The sequence below is a fragment of the Magnolia sinica genome, chromosome 2 (assembly GCF_029962835.1).
Source record: "Magnolia sinica isolate HGM2019 chromosome 2, MsV1, whole genome shotgun sequence".
Classification (NCBI taxonomy): Eukaryota; Viridiplantae; Streptophyta; class Magnoliopsida; order Magnoliales; family Magnoliaceae; genus Magnolia; species Magnolia sinica.
In genome coordinates, this window is record NC_080574.1 from 80490685 (window position 1) to 80513510 (window position 22826).

The following is a 22826-nucleotide window of genomic DNA, read 5'->3' on the forward strand; positions in this document are numbered from 1 at the left end:
CTCTTCTCTCTCATGTGCATGAAAAGTCAACATTTCTCTATGCCATATACTATGCATGACATCACCACACCATGCCATCCCATGCTCCTTTAATCCACCATTAATTACAAAGCATGAGTTAAGTACCATAATCCTAGCCTAAGATAATATTAATTACATCAGCTTAACTTAACCAAAAATTTATCCATTTCTTTATAAATACCCCTCAATTCCTTGGCATTTCACCATTTTTTTCCATGAGAGAGAGAGAGAGAGGAGTGATCTTGGTGGGCCATCAACTCCATCAATCCCATACCTTCCATCCATCTTAACCATCAATTCCATCCCTTCCATCCATCTCAACCATCCATCTAATTCATCAAGGTGAGTACACCCACACTATTCATTCTTATTTTGTTTTTGTTGTGTTTTTGTATGGTGGAGATGATGTTGATCATAATGATGTGATAATGATGTGTTTAATGGTGTGGATTCATGGGAGAATATAAAATAATAATAATAATAATAATAATAACAACAATATTTTTATAGACTTTATGTGGGACCCATTGATTGTGGGCCCCACTATAATTTTGTAGGCCATCCAAACCATCCCAAAGTGAGGCCATTGTGTTGGGCAAACACACATGTGCACACACTAAATATTGATTGTGGGCCCCACTATAATTTTGTAGGCCATCCAAACCATCCCAAAGTGAGGCCATTGTGTTGGGCAAACACACATGTGCACACACTAAATAAATAAAACAAAAAAAAAGAGAGAGGAAGGCTGGACGCTGCAGCAAGCAGCGTCCAGACGCCCCTGCCGCTTGAAAGAAAATGAAGGAAAGAAGTTTAGGTCCCCAATGGGCCCCACCCATGATGTATGTATTCAATCCACGCCGTCCATCTAATCTCTCAGCTCATTTTAGGCGTTGAGCCGGAAAATGAAACTAATCCAGTTCTCTGGTGGGCTACACCATTAAAAATCATGTGAAGACATGTTAAAGCATATAAAAGTACTTGCTGGGGCCCAATTGAAATATTTATGCATTTGAAACTTGGATTGAACGCTCCACCATGTGGGACACACACAACAGATGGACTGGATCGTCTGTTGTGGACCCCATCTATGAGAAAAAAAAAAATTAACAAAAAAGGCAATTTGACGCTGCATGCTGCAGCGTCTCTGTTGACGCTGAAAGAGGTGGGCCCCACCACCGGCTCTACCTTGATGTATGTCGAACATCGTAACAGTGCATTTGATGGGTCCCCTCTTAAAAATGGGTCATGCCAAAAGCAATCGTACGAAGAACTTAAGTGGCCCACACCATCTAAAATAATGTGCATCATGGCTAAAACATATAAAAGCACTTGCGGGCCCCACTTAAAATTTGGATGCATCGAAACTTGGATTAACCCATCAACTACAAGGGACACACACAACAGTCGGACTGGATCGTCTGTTGTGGGCCCCATAATTGAAACAAAAATATATATATATATATATATATAAATATATATATGTTTTTGTCACTGGATGCTGCAGCAAGCAGCGTAGGCTGCTGGCGTTGGAGGAAAGTGGGCCCCATCACAGCCCCACGTTGATGCATGTCGAACATCCATTACCATGCATTTGATGGGTCCGTTTAAAAATGGGTCACCTCCAAATTTCAGCCATACATGGAACTCAGTGGCCCACACCATCAAAAACAAAAAAATAAATAAATAAATAAATAAAAAAATAAAATTATGAAGTGACTAAATCAGCAATTTTATGGGTCCGATCATGTGGTATATGTTATATCTAAACCATCCACCCATTTGGTGAGCTTGACCTAAGGCTTGAAAGAAAAATAAGATAGATCTAACTATCAAGTGGGCCACACGACAAAAGGAGCAAGGATTGAACATCTACCATTGGAACCCCTTTTTTTGGGTTAGAAGTTTTGAACCAATATAAAATTTGTCTTTTCCCTTAATTCAGGTCTTTATGACCTTATGAACAGATTGGGTGGAAAATAAATGATATGGTGGGCCTGATGAATGGTTTAACGGTGAAATCATTATCCTAATTGCTAATTGAGGAGAGGTCTATATAATCTTTGGTTATGATTCATTTTTGGATAATTTTCTAAAATGATCTCTAAAAATAGATGAACGGTGTAGATATAATAAATACATCACTTTAGCACCCATGTAACATTGATCTCCTTGAACCATTCGTACAACTTGAAGCTCAAGCATGTAAAATCATGTGTTAGGTCCACCTAAAATTTAGATATATCTGAAACTTGGTCTGACCCCTCAACCAAGTGGGACGCATATAATGGATGGGCTGGATTTATGAACCACACCTCTACGGGCCCAACAAAATAATTATGAATATTTAAGGGAGGGTAACCCTCTCAACTTGTGTGTGGTATGGCCCACTTTGATGTAGGTGTTATGCCACTTAATCTACCATGGTTATGACATAATTTATATTCAAGATCCTCATCGTTTATTTATTTTATCAGCCCCTTTGACGGTATGTTATCAAGACTCAGGCCCATCCAATGATTAGATAGCCGTTCATTATGAAATAATGTAAATTGAACTCTCATTACTAAAAATTTATTATGGGTCATCCTGATGATGTATTAGATATTCAACCCATCTAGCCCATGTACCGGGTCCCCTCTAGGGCATTGTCCCAAAGATCAGTCAATTCAACCTGAATTGGACCACACAATACAAGGCTGTGAGAATAAGGACTTAACTATTGAATGCAACCTAAGGCCACCATGGTGTATCTATTTAATCCATGCGGACCATCCACTTCCTCATATCATTTTAGGATTTATACTAAAATCAAAGTAGACATAAGTCTTAAGTGAGTCACATACGACTTAACATCATGGGAAAGCCCCATGAGCTCCACCATATAGAACTCATTGTAAATTTCATTTATTTGTGGGTCCAAGAATGTTAAGGCCCATTTTAAGTTAATGTCATGTGGGCCCATCAGTGGTAGCCTTGGGCCAACCATTAGGTCTCTTCGACAAGAGTTTGTAATCTCCATGTGTTAAACATATGACGAACTGGTATTGTAATTTTTGAAGTAATGATGGTTAATCCCTTAAATGGGTTGATCATGGACAGCCCTTGATCACTTGACACTTTGGTTAAAGTACGGCCCTAAGTAATAGGATCATGTGACTTGTGTCTAAACCCTTAAACATGTTTAATTATAATAAATATGTAGGCTCTAGTGGTGTGAGGGTGTGATATACCTGTTTGGTCCATTAATCATGTAGGTATTTGATGTATATATAGCCGCCTAATCATAGGCAATGGTGGAGTATATGTAGTATACGTAGTCATCTAATTGTATGAATGTGAAATACGTACAAGGCCACCTAACCGTATGAAATCAAGTGGCATTGATGGCCATTCAATAACGTAGGTTTGTGCTTATCGATATAGATACCGCCACTTGAATCACATATAACTAAGTTGTACACTAACTGAATGTGATGTAGAGTTATATTACCTAAGCTAATGCTATTAAGGTCCTGGATTCTATACGTTGTGATCGCTAAACCGTAAATGGTACGATGAAACGTGGCTCTTGGCCCTTAACTATGCAGCACCAAATATGAGCCATTAACTATGTGACATGTAAAGTGGTTGTAGTATAAGACTTATCATAATTGGTGTAGCCATGTATTCATGGCCTATGAGCAAGGCCCATTGAGATATATTTCTGGCCCATATGATGAGGCTCATTGTGATGTATTTGAGGCCCATGTGTAGGGCCCACCTATTGTGTATTTAAAGCCCATGGGTTGTGGAGCCTGATGTGGTGTATTCTTGGCCCATGTGTCGAGGCCCATAGTGATGTGTAAGGCCCATATGATACGGCCCAATGTGATGTATATGCGGCTCACGAGTGAGGCCCAATGCGATGAATGTGTGGCCCTTGCGAGAGACCCAAAGCGATGTATATGAGGACCAATGTGATGTGTGATTTCGCCATGATGTATGTATTGATGTTTATGTGGGTCACTCCTTGGGAGTAATGTTGGTTAAATGCCCACATTAACGGGCAATGATGGTTGAATGTCCACATTGTGACCTTCCTTTAGGCCTTGTTAGGCCCATTCTCACTGATTCCAATTGACGATGCCGATTACGAGTACATGATAGCATAACATCATGATACATGCCCATACGCATCATCTGCATGTTCGTTATGAGATGTGGTTGATCATTGCATATGTCATTGAGCATGTTACTATGAGACTCCCTGATAGGCGAAGATTGTCTCACATGAGTGCACGGTATGTGCAGGATTGATGCATGACTGGATTGTATGACTCATGCATCTTGCATTGTGTGCCCTAGCGACATCAGGGCCGTAGCCTCCACAGGCATATCGTGGATGGCTAGATGGGATACCGGAAATATTTGGTTCTAGCATACGGGCGCTATAGATGTCCCTGGGTGAAAATCCCTAAACCTCCGAGGCCAGGAGACGCCCCGACGTCGAGACCGAGTGGATATATGAGCGCCCGAGTGCCGAATACCAGGAGGCCGCGTCTCCCACTGTGTCGTGGTCGGTTGGGAGGGGGTGTAGCCTTACCAGCCCGAGGGTAGGGGGCATTACTAGGCTGAGTTTGACCAGCTCGTGAATGGGTCCGCTATCGACGTGCCGGGTAGGTATTGGCAGACTATTGGCCAGGCGGATAGTGAGGTTTCTTACGCTCACTTGGACTGTGCTGCTGAGAGAGAGACAGTGCCATTTGGAGTGTACTAAACCCGGTGATGATCCCAGAGATGAACTGTACTGATATGTGGACTTATTGAGCAGGGTTGCATACTCATTCATTCATTCATTCACTATCCACTCGGGCTGGTGGTGCGCAACTATTTGTTACGTGTACCTTCGCAATGTCCAGGATTTCGGTTGGGGCGCGCGACTAACCTGAGATCAGGAGTTTACCACATTGAGTCTGACTATCCAAATTAGGTATGGGACTAGTTTGGATAGAAGTCCTTTGTGATAAACCCCATAGTCTGCGATCCTACGTACTACCATCCCGACTTCACTCCAGCATAGTCATTTCATTCGCACCACATATTGCATTGCATCCTCGACATCTGATATTGACTCTTTATAACTCCTCATTTACATGCCGATTTATATTGCGTACTCTGATATTATATGACTCATGGACTTGTCAGTATTTTCGTTATTGTATAATTATGGCATGACAATATGATGATGATGATGTGATTAAGGATGCTTGTAATATGGTTATAGCTATGGTATGATTTCCTTGTAGCATATTTATCTTGCCTGCATGTAGAACACACTGCATACACATGTGTACTCACTAGGCTTTTTGCCTAAGCCTCCTATTTTCCATTTTTTTTCAGGGTTGGAGTAGCTTAGAAGACTTAGCTTTCTCGATGCATTGCATCTATTCTTCGATTTAGCAATGTTGATGTACGTATCTTTTGTAAAGCATTATACTTATAACCATCGGGACTTATGATGGAGAGTGTTGCTTGGTAGTTTGATCATGGATCTTCATGCTCAGGTATTACTATGTATATAAATATATATATATAAAAAATTCAGTCAAAAATCTTCCTTGTGGTGCGCCAAACTCGGGACTTGGTGTATGAAAGTTGAGTGCCGAATTCGGGGCATCACGGAAGTTGTCCGTCCCTAGGTTTGGGGCGTGACAGAAATCAATTCGGTGTTCTTTTCTGGCTTAAGGTGCGGACTTTAAGTGTATAAGTTATGGTTTTCAAGGCTTTCAATGCCGGTTAATGATTTATTCTTGTTATGGATGAGATTTCACAGGCCAAATGTTGTGTTTATGTTGCGTTCCTGATATGCATGTATTATGTTGAGATTTGTGTATTCTATGTGTATGTATAAAGTACTGTATACGTATAAAATATGCACTTATGTTTGCCATGATTATTTGTCATGTATGTATGCTAGATGTATGTGCGACAACTCCTTGGTAAAAGGAATTGTCCAAATATGTGTATTTCAACATATGTCATATATGTTGTATTGTGTATTCTAAGTGTTTGTAGAAATGCCTGAATGATCTAAAGTGTGATGTTTCAACCTAGTATGGGCGTTGAGAAGCGATTCTCAACTCTTCCACTAGTGTGTATGATTTCCTTCCTGTAAGTTACATTCCTTGTTATTTAATTTCAAGCATTACTTATGTTTACATTTATGTTAAGTTGATATTCTTCAAAGGCTTGAGTACCACATGATTTGAGTTGTTGCTCCATTACTGTTCTACATTTAATACGATTATCTGTTGTAGTGTAATGTGTGTGGGACTATGCATTAGTCCAGGAAATCGGTAATCAGCCTTAAGATCGTGGCTGAGGTTGCTTTCGCCACGCAGGACGTATTAGACGAACCCGAGCCGTATTAGAGTTGTCGGCAGTGGTTTGGCCACGCGGAGTGTTTGCGCACTCTATATCGTTCAACCCAACGTGCACTCGTACTAGTCGACTTCGTCAAGTAACCCGTTGTCCGATGTATGTTCACCATGTATGGACGCTACTGCTTGAATCTAGGGTACCGAACTTACCAATGAAATCCTATTAACCATGGTACCTTGATCCGCAAAGACTCATGAGCCGGACATGGTGGTATGAGACACCGTGGTCGAGCTATCGGCCTACGCTGGGGTGACGAGCCTCCCCGTAGTGACCAGTGAGCAACTAAACTCGTGAGCCAATTATGGTAGTATGGGACACTATATTCGTGCTGTCGGCCTACATTGATTGGTGACGAGCCCTTTGTAGTGACCTCAAGCATACCTGGATACCGCATTGAGGTGACGAGCCGAACTGTGGTAATAGAGGTGTGATAGGCATGCATTGATTGGTGATGAGCCCTTTGCAACGACCTCAAACTATATGATCGTATGAGATGTCTAGGATTGACGACCCTAGAATGGATCACTGTTGGGATGGTGATATGAGGAAGGTATCTTAGCTTCCCAATCCTGCTGTATGAAAAGGACTAATAATAACTTGGTAATCATATTCATGCACCGCATTTGCATGTGCTTTGTAGATGTGGCGCACTTTGAGGTGGTGTCATGCATAACGTAAGATGAAGACACCGAGGGTGTATGTGTGAGGGCACGCATCATTTTGCATACATCCTTACATAACAAGAGTACTTAGGACTTGTTTAATTGTTCTGCTTTATCATTACTGCTTGATTGAACTGATAACATGTTAACCAGTGCCTTATTGTTCCACTGAGTTGATCACTCACTCCCACGTTCTGGGGCGGTGTTAAACACTCACCAGACTCTGTCTTAGGTTCTGATGTTGCAGATGTGGATGCGACTTCTGAGGCAGAGCGGGAGATGGATGATGATGAGGCTGCTTTCTCTTATATGCAGTTTTCAGACGGGTTCTAGCGAGCTTGTTCTAATGCGCGGGATTTTGAGATTATTTTTGGGGAATTAAATGATGTAACTTGATACTTGTAATTTTGATAAATAACACTTTCACTATGACCTAGTTGCGTATGTACTTCAGGGATTTACACTTGTACACATATATTTCTATAAGTCTTCCGCTTGCTTTATTCACTTATCCCTGAGCTATATCTGTGTTTTGGCTTAATCTATTCCATGTTTTATACACTAATACAGACAACATACATCCATCATTAAATATGTTGCATAAGTGATGTTTTGGAACTCGGGAGTTGAGTTATGCTCGACCCCCGAATTTCAGGGCGTTACAAAGGGAAATTCCTCTTCTCGATAGGGAAGAACCTGCCGACTACCCTTGGTGAGCTCATCAATCGTGCATAGAAATATACGAATGCTGAAGAGTTCTTCAACTCACGCAAGAGCAACCAGACCTCGGAGCCTTCATCTAAAGAGAAGAGGCGAAAGGATGAAGCGCCGTAGCAAGCAAACAAAAGAAGGTCAGACGATTATGCATCCCGAGAAAGGAGGCCGAGCCGGCGACCCGAGAGTAAGTTCAGATTATACACTCCTCTCAACACGTCTTCAGAGCAAATCCTAATGGATATCTGAGACCAGAGGCTACTACATTGGCCTAGTTGCATGAAGACAAAGGCCGGCTAGTGAGATAAGCGTAAGTGTTGTTGCTTTCATCGCGATCATGGGCATAACACCAGCGACTGTGTTGATCTCAAAGAAGAAATCGAGACCCTCATCCGTAAGGGTCATTTGCATCAATATCTGAAGGAAGAGAAATAAGCTCAGAAGGATGACCAGCCGGGCAGAGCTACAGATGAAGCAACGGAGATCCGAACAATCTATGGTGGTTTGTCTGGAGGCGACGACTCGAATCAAGCTCGTAAAGCCTATTCCCGGAGCACCGACCCTGAGCACTATGTCTACTTGGCTGATAGGCCAAGGAAAGAACTCTGAGTAAGTCCGTGCATCCTTCCATTCACGGAAGATGATGCACATGGAATTCAGCATCCCCATGATGATGCCTTAGTGGTCGGGATGATAATTGTCAACCATAAGGTCTATCGCATCCTAGGTGACATCGGGAGCTCGGGTGATATATTGTACTCATAGGCCTTCAACAAAATGGGAATAGATAGGTCGCGCCTCCGACCTTTGAAGACACCATTGTATGGATTCGCAGGTGATAAGATAATCTCTGAGGGTGCGATTTCTCTCCTAGTCACAGTGGGGGAAGGGCAGAGCAAGCTAAATTTGCTGGTAGATTTCTTGGTGGTAAATGTACCATTAGCCCACAATGCCATCATTGGGTGACCGTCTCTTAATGCCATGAGGGTGGTCATGTCCACATACCAATTGATGATGAAGTTCCCTACCAAAGGAGGAGTCGGCTATGTTCGAGGAGATTAGCAGGAAGCTCGGAGGTGCTATTCAATAGTAGTTAGGAAGGGTACAGCGAAGAAGGCCCTTACAATAAATACACTTGACTCCAGAGCAAACATTTCTGTGGAGGGTTCCCCCACTGAGGATCTAGTGACCGTTCTGCTCGATGACTCTGACCTGAGTAGAACGGGTCAACTTAGATCATCATTGAATGCCGAGCAGCGAAGTCAAACGCTGACCTTCCTGCAATAGCACAAAGATGTCTTCGCATGGTCCCACCAAGACAAGTCAGGTATCTCTCCGGAGGTCATAGTCCACAACCTAAATGTGGACTCAGAACATAAGCCAGTGAAGCAAAAAAGGAGGACTTTCGAGCCTAAAAGGTACACAGTAATAGCCAATGAGGTTCTTAAACTCCTCGGCGCTGGTTTCATCGAAGAAGTCCATTACCTGAACTAGATCACAAATGTGGTCCTTGTAAAGAAAGCCAACAGGAAATGACGGGTTTGCCTGGATTACTCGGACCTGAAAAAGGTATGCCCCAAGGATAGCTTCCCCTTACCTCAGATCCACGAGTTAGTCGACAGCATGACCGGGCACGAGCTTATCACTTTTATGGACTCATACTCTGGTTACAACTAGATAGCGATGTATCCTCCAGACACACAGAAGATGAGCTTCGTCACCGACAAGGGGCTCTACTGTTACTGAGTCATGCCCTTTGACTTGAAAAATGCTGGTACAATATACCAGAGGCTAGTCAACTAGATGTTTGCTCGATAGATCGGTCGGACCATGGAGGTCTACGTCGACGACATGCTCATAAAGAGTATCAAAGCATCCAACCACACCGCAGACCTTAGAGAGACCTTCTCGATCCTGCGAGGGTATTGAATGAAGTTGAACACAGCCAAGTGTGCCTTTGGTGTGGGATCGGGTAAATTCCTCAGTTTTTAGGTTAGTCAGAGGGGTATTGAGGTGAATCCCGATAAGATTAGAGCTCTGCTCGACATGAGCTCACCTTGGACGATGAAAGAGATCCAATGCCTCACTACAAGAGTCGCCACACTCAGTCGCTTCATATCCAGAGCCACTAATAAGTGTCTCCCCTTCTTCCAGCAACTGAAGGGCCATAAGAAGGTAGATTGAACCTTGGACTGCGAGTAGGCCTTTTAGTGGTTGAAGCAATACTTAGGGTCACTACCATTGTTGTCCAAACCCGGGAGCCCTTGTTTCTCTACTTGGCAGTTTCCACCTCAGTTGTTAGCTCGACACTTATTCGAGAAGCTGAGGGCAAACAACGCCCTATTTACTACACTAGCAAGGCCATGGTTCGAGCCGAGACCAGATACCCAAGTATGGAGAAACTAGCCTTGAGTCTAGTAATCTTTGCTCGGAGGCTGCGCCCATACTTCTAAGCACATTCCATCATCGTCATCACAGATTCACCTCTTCGAGAGGTGCTCCAGAAGTTGGAAGTGTCCGGACGTTTGACCAAGTGGGCAGTGGAACTTGGAGAGTTCGATATTCAATATCAATCGAGGACAACGATCAAAGGCCAAGTTGTGGCTGACTTCATAGCTGAATTCACTGCTCCGAGTTGAGGGATCAGAGACACCAATCCAGAGGCATCATCAAACTTGGAATCAACATCTGTTATTCCCCCGACCATTCCTCTCCTTAAGAGCATCGAGGTAGAGGCAGGTGATAGATGGACTATATTCGTAGATGGGTCATATAATTCAAAACGAGGAGGAGTAGGGATCATTCTGGTCATGCCCGAAGCGACCACCATTCAGTACATAATTAAGCTCAGTTTCAAGGCATCTAACAATGAGGTAGAGTCTGAAGCCCTATTGGCCAGACTCAGACTAGCTATTAGTATGGGAGTCCAGCTCCTTGATGTGTGGTGTGATTCCCAGCTTGTTGTGAACCAAGTATCTGTTGAGTACGAGGCCAAGGAAGCAAGGATGATAGCTTACTTGGCCAAAGTTTGGAAGTTGTCAGAGAAATTCAGGGACTGCATCATCAGTCAAATACCGAGGGCTGAGAACTCTTGGGCCGACGCCCTCACAAAGCTTGCCTCAGCAACTAAGGGGAAGATCCCGAGGATCATTTTAGAAGAGTTTCTTGATAATTTGAGTATAGACTAAGCCGAGCAAGAAATGATCAACCCCGTGTAGACAACTACAAGTTGGATGGATCCTATCGTCAAATACCTCACCACCGACGAGGTCCCTCAAGACGGGTTGGAGGCTCGGCGTCTGAAGGTCAAGGAAGCGCGCTATGCGATCCTAAACGACATGTTATACAAGAAAGAGTACTCCCAGCCCTACCTCTGATGTCTTCAACTGGATGAAGTGGAGTACGTGATTCGAGAAATCCATGAAGGAATCGGCGAAAATCATTCTGGGGGTTGCGCCTTGGCTTAGAAAGTACTCCACCAAGGGTACTTTTGGCTAACGATTCGAGAAGACTCCAAAAACTTCATCCAAAGTTGTAATAAGTGTTAGAGATTTGATGTCATCCCGAGGCAACCAGCAGAAGAGCTAACCCCTATGAGCAGACCCTGGTCATTCGCTTAGTGGGGGATTGACATCATCGAGCCTCTACCTCGTGGAAAAATTTGTAATTATTGCTGTAGACTACTTCACCAAATGAGTTGAGGCTGAGGCCATGGCAAAGATTACCAAACAGAAGGTGACGAACTTTGTGTGGAAAAACATCATATGTCGGTTCGGAATCTCGTGCACCATCGTATCCGATAATAAGAAGCAGTTAGACAACGATAGGTTCAGAGGCATGTGTTGGGGACTCGGCATTGCCCATGTATACTCGTCACCTCATCATCCGCAGTCCAACGGACAAGTCGAAGTAGTGAATAAAGTTATTAAGCATCATCTCAAGATAAAACTGGAGAAAGCCAAGGGCAACTGGGCCGACGAGCTTCCATTTGTCCTCTGGGCCTACAGGACCACGACTCAGTCATCCATGGGGGAAACCCCATTCTCTTGGTCCTATGGCTCAGAGGTTGTTGTTTTAGTTGAGATAGGGCTCCCCACTGTGCGAGTGAGGAATTATTAAGAAGAGCAGAATGCTGAGTAGATCGCGGCAAACCTCGATCTACTTGAAGAAACGTGAGACATCGCCAAACTCCGGGTAGCAGCTCGGCATCAGTAAGTCGCACGTTTCTACAATTCCAGAGTAAGAACATGGCGGTTCTAACGAGAAGACCTAGTCCTTCGCCACATATTCTAAAACAGTACAGAACCCAGTGTAAGGTCCCTGGGTCTGAATTGGGAGGGACCCTATTGGGTCGCCAGCTCGGCTAAGCCAGGATCATACAGCTTGGAAGACATGGAGGGATGTCCATTACCCCACCCCTGGAATGCCGAGCACTTGAAGATCTACTTACCCTGAAGGAAAAATCCATGTATGGGTCAGATCTACTTGTCGTTTCCAACTCTTAATAAAAAAAATTGCCTGTTTTCTACTTTAGACTATTTAATGAATGATAGCCTCTCCATCCAAGTACGTTACGAAGGACCATTTCTCATGTGTAGAAATGAAGTCCTTCGATGAGCTGACCCCTTAAAGAAGAGGTTGGCTCGTCATCCGACAATTGGACAAATTCAACAAAAGGCAATCCACCATAACCATCCAATGAAAAATCATCATTCAGAGATTAAAAGTTAAAGATTATAAAAGCATCCATTGTCTCAACATAAAAAAAAAAAGAGAAGGGAAAACATATCATTCCCTCTGAGTAGAGAGGCTAGCTGCTGAGCTGGGGGGTTAAGCATTGAGTGCCTCCTTAGCCTCAGCGGTAGCTGGAGTCCTTTCGGCCTTAGTGGCAGGAGCTTCCTCGACATTATCCATGGCATGGGAGTCGAGTTCAATGTCAGGATGAAGACTCCGAACATCAGCAAGGCTCACGTTGTAGGCAGTATTGTTGGCATAGTAATATAGCCTATCTAACTCCACGGATCTCTCTAATGACATCTTAAATTCTTCAACCACTACAGCAGCCTGCAATGCAGCTAAGGATTCAAGTTCAGCCCGTTGCTTAGCTAGCTTCTCGGAAGCCTCACGCCTTGCCACCTCGACCTTAGCTGAAAGGTGGGCATTCCATGCGCTCAACAAGAGCCTCCGAGCACTCAACGAGGGCCTTCACATGCACCAGCTTGGACTCGGCAGCATCCAAGTGGGTCTGAAGCTTGTTGATCTCACCCTGGAGCATTAGCTCCCTCAGCTGGCCTTCCCCTATGAGGCCTTTTAACTTCTCCTACTCATCCACCGAGGCCTTCAGAAGCCCTTCGAGCTCAGCCTTATCCTTCTCAAGCCGAGTCATCACCCTCAGCCTATCTCGGACCTTAATAAACATTGGCAATGCCTGGAATAGTGAAGAGTTAGAAATTACAAGTAATAATTATAATCAGCATATCCACTTCAGAAACTTATCGTATAGCAGACCGAGGGATAGTCATTGACAAACGAATCGTAAGAGCGAGAGAGGGTATTCGCAATGGATGCCTCTGTTGGATGTTTAGCCGCCCACTCGGTCAGCTGCGACATGTGATAATGGGGCAAAAACACTTTTGATACCTAAGGGGTTAGATCAGCTGCTCTCCCCACACCGCTAGCCTTAAGGCGTGAGCTTTGGCTTCAGGTGCGGCAGCATTCTTGATTAGAGTGTCTGTCTAGCCAGTCAGGAAAATAACCTCAGTGGTCGGGAGGTTAATGTTGACCTGGATAAGTTTTCCAAAAGCTTCCGTACCCTGGGAGAGTCTTGCGTCAGCCGTCTCTCCGACTACTTCCTTCTTAATCCCAAGCGGATAAGATAAGACAACTAGCTGAGCCTCGGGGGCTGAGGCCGGGATTATTGTGGGCACGGCTGCAACTGAGACAACCTTCATAGTGGGAGTGGTTTTTCTCTTTGAGGCCATAATCTTTACCCTCGGCTCGATAACCATCACCACATCCATAGAAGGGTGTGTCATCATCGACCTCTTTCTCTTGGAGCCTGATGCCTCAGCCATACATGTACAAGAAGAGATCGGCTCAGACATAACTATAAAAAGATCATTGAGTGAAGAGTCATGATGCTTACCCAGAGCAATAGGGTGAGGTATGAATTTACAAAATCTGGATGACAAGAGATTGTCCGGACTGATGATGTCGTGCCAGACGTGTTGGTCCTCCTTGAGCACCTGAACCCTAGCAATTTGGGCTCGGGAGAAGGGAGTAATGTCAGGAACCCCTTTCGGTTAAACTGCAAACAAAGAATAGGTCAGAACAGCAGACAAGCCAGAGGCATGGAATATAGTACAAATCAAAGAGGACTAGACCTGGATTGGAGAATTTTGTGGGGAATTGGACCCATAGGGTGCCGAGTTCAGAAGCAGGCGCCTTCCACTCCCCCGAGGCCCAAAACCACTTGCCTTTCCAATCTTTGTTGGAGGTAGGGAGTCTGGTTATTAGGCGAGGGGTACATGGGGGCCTGACTGAGAAATAGTACTATACGGCTCGGACTTGTCATGTTTGGCCTAATACATAGCCAAGAACTCGTCTAGCATAAGTGCTGGTTCTTTATCTAATGCCAGAGAATGAAGGAGGAGACCATAATCTTCCAGGCCTTCGGAGCCAACTGACCCGGAGCCAGCTTCAGACGTGTGGTCACCAAGTGCACGAACGGATGGATGGGAAATTGAAGCCCGCATTGAAGGGCGTAGACAAATATTGCAATGTTGTCATCGACAGGAACACCTGGAGCATCAAGAGGAGTAGGAGCTTGGATATGCACTAAATCGGGAATTTGGTAATTGGTACGGAGTTGAGCCATTTAAGACTCGATCAAAACCGAGCCCCAAGGAACTCTCGCTTCGAATCTACCTCTCGAAGGCTCGGCCGTAACCCTTCCTGTTGATCCCGGGGTACCTCTTTGATCTCGTGCCTCGAATTTTGGCCCTCAGACCCACAGTCTTCTTGACCGAAGGATAGAGTGCTACTGCTTCCAAGGGACCTTCGGAGTCCGCGAGCTCCGAATCTGTGATCTTCGGCTCAGAATCCTCATTCATCGCTCGGATCTCTTGGACCTCGTCTGAGTTGTTCGACATAGTATTTTAAAAAGAAATGGAAAAGGAGTTTGGGAAGGAGAACTCACAAAGAACGACCTTCTGGAAAGCTTCTCACTGCGCAAACTCTCAGAGAAAATGGAGCGTAGAGGAATGCAAATGAAGTAGGAGACTTTAAATGAGGACTGGGAGAGGTTTATATACCTACTGCCAACTAAACGCAATCATGACAAATAGTTGTCTCGCCTCCCGATGGACACGTGGCAGTAGCCTACTCATCCTGTCAATTTAATCCTCAACCGTCGCCATGCGTCCGCCATCCAACAGCCAGAACTCGAAAAGATGCGACTAATGTACAACATGCGAATCCCGAAGTGTAATCATCATGACGATTCGTTTCGACTTAGCCGACCCGTCATCATGAATAAGGAGGCGGTTCATTTTCCCAGGCATTTACTCCCTGAGTTTGAACTCGGACACAGGGAGCCGGGGGCTTTTATTATGGGAAAATCTGAGCCGAACCTAACAAAGGCCGACTTGGGGAAGCTGACGAGCAAAGCCTTGGAGTAATAACACTACATCGCAGCCGACCGTACTTCTGAACTATGGTTCCAAAACTAGGGTTGTGGAAGAGAGGTAAATTAGGCCACATTAACGTCTAGAACTCTCATCTAAAGAACTACGACCCTAGATCTGGAACTCTCATCTGAAGAATTACAGCCCTAGATCTTGGATCTGAGCTTTGACATCGGTCCAAGACTCGGAAGAAGGTATTACACGTCTGACCCGTGGGCCGGAGTTGGAGATCTAGTACTCAATGCCAATACGAGTATGAGATCCGAGCAAGATCAACTTGCTCATAGGCTCGGATAGTCGTGGACTAAGATCGGCTCGCATGCGAAACGTGGCCGAGTATCACAGTGAGGGATCAATCCCAATAAGGCACGTTGGAGACTTGTTTGGTACAAGATCTTAGGATAACGGACGACATCAGTGCATGCACAACTCCTGTATGATGGAAGAGATCGTGCCGAGATTGATGGCCATGCTCCCTTTTATCCACAGGTATAAATAGGAGATGAAGTAATTGGAATAGGTACGCAACATTTGGCACTCTAAACCACCAGCTACACTACTTAGACCCAGATTCCTAGCCTGACTTTGGCATTGAAGGGGTCCCCTGCTCTAGCCAGGGTCTCCTTTGTCCTTCACTTGCGCAGGTTCACAGGGCTTGGAGCTAGCCACCAGTGCTCGGTTGGAGAAGCCAGATTTTTATATCAACATATGCTATTGTCCACCTGCAATCACTTTAGTTGTGCCACATGTGCCAATGTGCCTATTACACATGTACCACAATCTACCTTTAGTGCCCACATGTGTCTAATGTGTTACCATACAACTTAAAGCATCTCTCATGTGTCATGTGTAACACCATTAAACTTATCCACCCACTTGTGCCTTCTTTCATCTTCACGCATCCTAAATTGTCATGTATTAACCCTGCACAAGCCAATACCTACCATAGAAATTTTCTCAGTTTCCTTTCCTACAATTTCTTGGAAATAAGGTTTCCCGATAAATAATATTTCCTTTTCCACGATTTCTTGGAAATAAGCTTTCCGATAAACAATGTTTCCTTACCCACAAATCCAAACATGCCCTTACAATATTTGCTATATTTTACTATAGTGTAGATAATACAACAACCATGGCTACACTACAAGAAAAGGGGGTTTTAGCCTCGGTTCAAAACAGTGGCTAAAAAGGTTAAAAACTGAGGCTAAAGCCTTTAGCCTCAGTTTTTCCTCAGTTATCCAAACCGAGGTTAAAACCCCTATGGCTAAAGGCTTTAGCCTCAGTTTTAGCAACCAAGGTTAAAATGACTTTTATAGCCTCGGTTCTTGAAGTGAGGCTAAAAACCTTTTTAGCTTCAATTTTCTCGACATGAGGCTAAATCAAAATTTTAGCCTCCCTTGTTTTCAACTGAGACTAAATCTGAATTTCAGCCTCAATTGCCTCCAACCGAAGCTAAATCTATTTTTAACCTCGGTTCTCAACAACCAAGGCTAAAGCCTTTAGCTAAGGGAATTTCAGCCTTGGTTATCAACAACCAAGGCTAAATTCAAGCCTCAGTTACAAATTAAGGCTAACAATGTTTTTTTATTTTTTAAATATTTGTTTAAACTACTAATCCATTCATTCAATCCACTCATGAAACAATCAATCATGAAAGCCACAATACCAACAAAACAGTTAACAACAGCTTATTTAAAGTTTAACTCAATCAAACTATTACACAACATTAGGTTCCACAAATAATACAAAGTCGTGCATTAAGTCAGCATACTTCTCTATCACAAATACATGATGCTTCGAATGGGCTTTGGGGAAAGGTGGCGTAGATGGATCGATTCGTGCGTTAACTCGGTGCACTTCTCTATCACAAATCCAGCAACTTTTCTGTCAAATCTCTATACTCATTGGATCTCGCCTGTTTGCTTAAAAAAATTATTGTTCTTGATTCAATGTCTTCCGCATTGTAAAAATGGTGCCTCAATCAATTCCATAAGCTGCACCAAGAACAAAGGTACATGCTTCTTTTATATTCTAGCAATGCAGACTACTTTTTGGTTTGACAGTATGCAGACTGGAATTATCATGAAATAATATTGGAGACTAAAATTAGGCCCTGATCTTCTGCTTAGATAGTATTTCTTGCAGTTGAAAGCCTGAAATAGGAAGAATCATCTCGAAAGTAAAAGAACATATCATCATTTAAGAAGAAAGGTTCCTACACATCCTACAAGAAATAATCAGTCTAAGTTGAAGAAAATTTCCTCAACAACATAGATAAGATAATATCATCTGATAGAAGATTGGGTGCCTGTATGCTAATCCAGACTGTCAAAAATAAGATGCGTGATGCATGCATAACTAGAAAAAATAAAATCAAAATAAGCGACAGAAAAGTAGAAAAAAAATCCAAATTATTACAAAATAATCAAAATCCGAGCACAAATTATATCCATCCATGTCCTGAAAAATCCAAATTGAACACCATCACTTTACATTGTATAAAAACTTCTAAAATCTTCCCAATAATGAAGAAAAGGTATGCAGATCTAAAAGTAAAGAATTATTTGATTTTCTTACCAGTAGTAAGACCACTGGCATAAAGTGAGAGAACAGCTTGGATAGCAACATACATAGCAGGAGTGTTGAAGGTTTCAAAAATTATTTGAGTCATCTTCTCACGGTTAGCCTTAAGATTGAGAGAACAACCTAGATAGCAACATACATAGAATGAGTGTTGAAGGTTTCAAACATTATTTGAGTCATCTTCTCAAGGTTTCAAACATTAATTATTTCAAACAGTTGCCTACAATATCCTTTAAATATGGGTGAGTGATTATCAACCAATGGGTACATTAGAGGAATGCATGTCAATCAGCACCAGATTTCACAATCCGGATTCTAATTAAGAAAAACTTCATAATGTTCACACTTCTAAACTTCCATTGACTCAAACTGAGAGCAGAAGAGAAAAGATAGCAACTTTATAGCCATTATGTAACATATGATGAATGTTTCAGCAGAATTATTTTAACAATGGAACTGATATGATTCAATTGATTCATAAACATGGACACAAAGTGAAAAGATAACATTCATATATGAGAATGCAATTCAAAGCTCTAAAAGGAGCTGCAAAGATTGGTGTTAAAAGAATCACTGGTTCATCAAAAATTGATGCATCCCATTCAAGCCCAGGGTTCAGCAATGACACCTACAACAGAGAATAAGAAGTGGGCCAATCAAATTGTTGCTAGCACTATTGTATTAAAGAAATATGGAAGAAAAGGACACAACTCACCTTGACGCCCTTCTCCCTCCTCCTTTACCCAGGCTTGCGATTGGCAATGCAAGAAGTTACATTGGCGAAGTTAAAAAAGGGCTTAAGCTCCATTTGGTTTAAGAAAAAAATTGTATTCATAAAAATTGATGTGATGACCAAATGGAGCCCAAGACTTATAACACTAAAAGGTACAATAGGAACTCTTACACTACAAATATGATGACCAAGTGACCACCTGTAAAAAGAAAAGAAGTGTACGTATTGGTGCCAAAAGGATGGAGAACATATATAAATACTTACCAATCGCATTCCATTCCAGCTCCAGATGGAATGTTGAATATGCACAAAAATCATTTAAGCAGAAGCCAAGATCATCCACAAATGAAGGTTAGAAAGATATTGAAAATTAAATTAGGGAATGATTGAAAGATCAGAGTAAAACCGTAGTTTGAAAGGTACTTCCTCGCTGTAATTTCAAGTAAATAATAAATTCATTTGTTCATCCAAACACAAACTTAGTAAATTAAGGTACTTGTAATTTCATCATACCTAGCTTTTTTTTTTTCTTGATTTCAAGTGAATACCATTAACTTTTGTCATTTCCTTGATTGAACTGAATTCATAATTGAATTCATATGTTCTTCTACCAAACACAGACTTAGAAAATTAAGGTACTTGCAATATCATCAGTCTTGCAACTTCTACTTCTTTTGTTTTTGGGAATACTCACACAAGGCATGGTGCTAGAGACACAGGCACTCAAAAATTGTACACATCTTACATTAACTCAAGTTAAACCAACTAAATCATGGAATCTACTGTCGCTAAGTCACAGTCCCAAAATCAAATTGGTTGAGCTATCCTAACCTCGATTCGTGGAGAGCATTATATAGGAAACTGTTGGAAAACAGTACTCACAAACCTTTTGAATACTAAGAGCAGGCAATGACTGATGCTCTAGTCACTCCGTCTTTATGAAGAGTTTTGGCTACTTCATATGCCTCCTGGAAAATCAAATCCTCAAGTTTCACATTAAATGAGGCGATTAAAATAAGTAAATCACTAGACTAAAATTTGAAAAAGTTCAAACTAAAATAAGACAGACTCTTGTGTTATGTGAGCACAAAACAAAGCAATAAATTGTACTTGCCGGATTGGCTCTAGTACACAGTATTTACAACACATTTTAATAACCTTGACAGATGCATCGAGAGATATGCGATGTCCAATCGATATGAATATTGGTTTTGAAGAACCTTGAGTACATTACATTGCCTGCACAAAATTTTGTAATTCAAAACAAAACCATATGATGTAGAGGTAACTAGCCTAAGTTGAATTCTCTTACCATTCCCCATATGCACCCAGAGTTCCCAATCAAAGTGATCAGATCCTTGGCACGATTTTCTCACTTTCCACATATTTCTATCAATATTGGATGATGACAACCAATCACTAAATTTAAATTACCCTAGAAAGTTTGTTTTTTTTTGTTTTTGTTTTTTTTTTTTTTTTAAGAAAGGACATTTCTACTTTTGTTTTTCTTTTTTCTGAAAAATGGGTATGGTTCAATTTTCACAGGAAATACATCTACTGAAAATACAAAGAAATTGAAAAGACCCAAAATGTGTCTAGTGAGTACCAAATGATAAAGAAATAAATGAAAATCCTTTTTAGATTGAAGCATTTTATTTTTAACAAGGCACTTGCATCAAGTGAGATGCAGCCATTTAAGTTTTGTACACCAACAAAAAGATTTTAAGTAAAAAGAACCTTCATTTACGGCATGTTTGTGTAAAAGAAGTCAAAAATTCTTTTTGATTCTGACATGAATAGGTGGCAGACATGCCAACACATCAGATTTTTAATCCATGCCAAAAGGATCAACAGAAGAAGATATAACCATAGCAAATAGTGAGCTGATGAAACACCATTTAGTACATTTTGTAACGATTTTGGTGCATGAGTGTAGGTTCATTCATCTATTTTTCTTTTCCCAGGCTTAACCCAACCTCAAGAGGATCCAACCCATAACCCGAGCCAACCTGAATTCCTTGATACTCAACCCAAATACATGGGATTGTTCAAAATCGGACCTAACATGACAGAAACTTGCTCAACATGAACCCAACACGATTTCAAATAGGGTTGGTGTTATAGATGGATAGTAACAACTAAATGATTGTTACACAGTTGGTTATGTTTGGTTTGTATAAGGCTGGTCATGTGCCTAATGAGCATTGAATCCCTTGAAGCATAGAAAATCTGCCTGACCTATAGCCCATAAAATGAGAGAAGACCACAAATGAAAGGACTAAGAAAGGGTGGAAATCAATCGGTATATTGAAATGAACAATCATACAGCTCAATATGTGGAAATAGGAGCATTGTATTTTTTTTTCACTTTTAGCCATCCAATAAATGTCTACTAATCCAATATTCAGATAAACAAAGAAGTTTTATTTTTCGTGTGATTATAAATCTACACTGGATTACACAATTTGAACGGTTTAATTTGACTATGTATGGAATTTCTAAGTGCCTGCATATCAACCATCACACTTTGCCAGAGTATCAAAGTTTTTACTAAAAAAACAAAAAAAGCTACATTTTCTAGCTTTATTATTAGCAAAACTCATAAAAAAATGAATCTCTCATTACTTTCTATATAAACACCCAAACCAATTGTCATAACCAGGTGCAATAGCAAATAAATCATCATAATCATCATCATTACAATGAAAATTTCCCATATTTTGCAGCATTTTGCATATAAGAGCTAGTCAGTACCACGGCATTGCATTGCTGGACACGAAGCCCTTCGAAAAGGTTTATATATAAACATTATTCAAAAGCAAAGAGCTAGAACATGGTAAGCTGTTACTCATTCAACATAACATGGCATGCATGGAAGCAGTTCAAAAATCACACTGATCTGATGATCTTGACCACCTGATTTCACATGATGAATTTGGACTGCTAAATGTGTTCTTTCAACAACCCATTCAATGGCATTTGACAGTTAGGATTATCTGGTAAGTGTGATTTACGAATACGCTCCATCCATGGTCTAATTCCCAAATCAAAATACAACTTTACCATGAGAATCAAAGGAAAAATCATTAAAGACCAAAATCATTAAAAATCACCCAAACCCATTGCAAAATTAGCAGCAAAACACTCAAACAGATCGACTGCCTCTCACAAATCACATAGGCAACACCATCCCCAATTCAAAACTATGTATGTCACCAGGAAAACATGAAACCTAATTAAAGTTTCATAATAATCACCAACTGAGTTTTGCCCCTGTTGTGACTCAGGATCTAGTGTGTGTCACCGTCCACTGGGGCCCACATACTGAGTGGTCTAATTATCAGAACCATCCATTTTAAGAACTTTATGCTATACAAGACACCATTAAACTAATTTCAACCATCACTATTGTAGATGAATTTAGAACAATAAAAAGAAGAACTTCAATAGCTCGCATTCAGCTCTAAAACCATAGGTTACGATCCTTACTGAAGGGTGATTATGAAAGAATCACTTATTTATGATAGTAACTAGAATATGGTCGTTGGATACCATGAATTATCAGGGATGAAAATACCCCTGAAGAAGCCACTCTTAGTACTAAAGAAAAAGAAAGTCGTTGAAGAAGATGAGCCCAATCCTCATGTTTCTTCAAGGGAATAATTGGAAATTGAAAAACCTATTCAAAAATAGAATAATATATAATATTCAAAGAAAGATAAAATGTGTGTGTGTGTGTGTGTGTGTATATATTTGGGGGGAAATTTGATACTGGAATGGTACCTGAGACATGGCAGCCGCGAGGACGCCGGGATGGTAGAGTTGCTGCTTCTGTAGCAACACCTGCTACATCGGGGCTTGTTGTTGTTGCTGCTGCTTCAATCTCTACTGCATTCCCCCAACCTTCTTGAATGTCTTGTCCAGGAACCCAACGGACAAAACAACAAATCTCGGGCAGGAACCCTAGAAAGGAGCTATGAAGACAGATTCCAGCTCTTTTTCAGA

At 41.8% G+C, this 22826-nt stretch overlaps 1 long non-coding RNA gene across 2 annotated transcripts; it reads right to left on the bottom strand.

Annotated features, from left to right (window-relative positions):
- Positions 1-17182: 17182 nt before the first annotated feature.
- LOC131237217 (uncharacterized) lies at positions 17183-19670 on the bottom strand. 2 transcript variants are annotated; one of them, XR_009167110.1, is made up of 3 exons: positions 18804-19631; positions 18663-18716; positions 17183-18211 (listed from the first exon to the last, which is right to left on the bottom strand). It is a non-coding gene; the product is annotated as an uncharacterized LOC131237217 (long non-coding RNA). The 2 variants fall into 2 exon arrangements; XR_009167109.1 differs by having other exon boundaries at positions 18663-19670.
- Between the last annotated feature and the right edge of the window lie 3156 nt (positions 19671-22826).